Consider the following 1924-nt stretch of genomic DNA (forward strand, 5'->3'; position numbering starts at 1 on the left):
GCCCTTTACATGGCACGCCGTAATTTCAGACTTCATTTAAAAAACTATTACGCATTCCTGTGCTTGTCTCCCGAATCATTGTTACCAACATGACAGTGATGTAGAAAGGGAGGGTATGAAATAAGTTTGTGACGTTTTAATGTGATCTGATGTCCTTGTCTCCCGCCTATATACAATATGTACTCAATGTGAACAGTGCCTTATGAAAAACTGTCACATGTATACTTCAACCCAGGGAGGCTGGTGGAAGGAGTTATAGGAGGACAGGCTCATTGTAATGACTGGAAAGGAATGAATGTAACGGTTTCCATACGTTTGATGTGTTTGATACGGTTCCATTTACTCCATTCCAGCCATTACAATGAGCCCGTCCTTCTATAGCTCATCCCACCAGCCACCTCTGCCCTATACCACTCCAATGTATTGACTCGCTAGTGCAGGGATCTCCAACCCTGTTCCTGGAGAGCTACCCTCATATGTAGGTTTTCGCTCCAACCCCAGTTGTAACTAACCTGGTTCAGCTTGTCAACCAGCTAATTATTACAATCAGGTGTGCTAGATTAGGTTTGGAGTGATGATGGTGGCTCTCCAGGAACAGGGTTGGAGTGAACCTACAGAACGATGGCTCTCCAGGAACAGGGTTGTAGATGCCTGCTATAGTGTATGCAGTTATACAAACCCCCATACAGTACATCATTGGACATACTCTCTATTTCAAACTAATGAGTACAACAGCCTCTGATCTTCACTCCAACACATGCATACCACAAGCCTCTCGTCTTCACTCCAACACATGAATACCACAAGCCTTTCGTCTTCACTCCAACACATGAATACCACAAGCCTCTCGTCTTCACTCCAACACATGAATACCACAAGCCTCTCGTCTTCACTCCAACACATGAATACCACAAGCCTCTCGTCTTCACTCCAACACATGAATACCACAAGCTTCTCGTCTTCACTCCAACACATGAATACCACAAGCTTCTCGTCTTCACTCCAACACATGAATACCACAAATGGTTGGGTAGCCTGGCTAAATGCCTCTTTATTACCCCTTTTCTGAAGCTGTCCAGTTCCTTGTGTAAGAATGTGATGTGTCAGGATTGTTCCATACCAGAGACACCATAGAAATCCCAGTTATGCAAACGGCTGCTGCTAGTATGAGATGGTGGACAACGATAGTCCCTCAATCTCCCCGAGCCACGTCAACATGGCCGTCATTATTTCTCTGTGGTGAAATCCAATTCAGTGGCAGGGAAGTGGGAAATCTGTGACCTATTTTTATTTTCCCCCTTATTTTACATGCTATTTAGGTCACAACAAGACAACGTTTCCAGAGAGAGGACAAGGGCTTACTGTACTGCTGGCTCCCCAGCCCCGATATGTAATTGAAAACATACAAATGGATTAGATGGAGAGGGTTCAGAGCCATTGGTCTGGTCACTGCTGGAGAGGTCACACGTTCAGCTCTTTAATAGCAGGGAGGAGAGGAGGGGAGAGAGAGGAGAGATAGAGAGGAGGGAGGGGGATAGGGACGTGGAGATCAATGGATTTAGGGGGAACATGGTGAGACTGGTTTTCAATTCAAACAGGCACATATTCAACATGCACACATACAAACACAACACACACATAAACACACAGAGAAACAGGGGAAAGGCAGGCCACACACACATACACACTCTTATAGCCATTCACTTATGCACACACACAGCAGGGCAGATGCATTATATTTGACAGCACTACAGACTATAGTCCTCATTCTGACATAATATTGCGTGAGGAGGACCTGCCTTTCGTCTGGCAGAGAGAGGTCTGGCGTGACACGCATGGTGGAGCCAGCCAGCCAATCAGCCAGCCAGCCAGCTAGCCAACCAGTCAGCCTGGCCATGGTGACACTGGGGACAGGCTCAAGGTC

This window comes from Oncorhynchus kisutch, linkage group LG7 (genome assembly GCF_002021735.2).
Source record: "Oncorhynchus kisutch isolate 150728-3 linkage group LG7, Okis_V2, whole genome shotgun sequence".
Taxonomy (NCBI): Eukaryota; Metazoa; Chordata; class Actinopteri; order Salmoniformes; family Salmonidae; genus Oncorhynchus; species Oncorhynchus kisutch.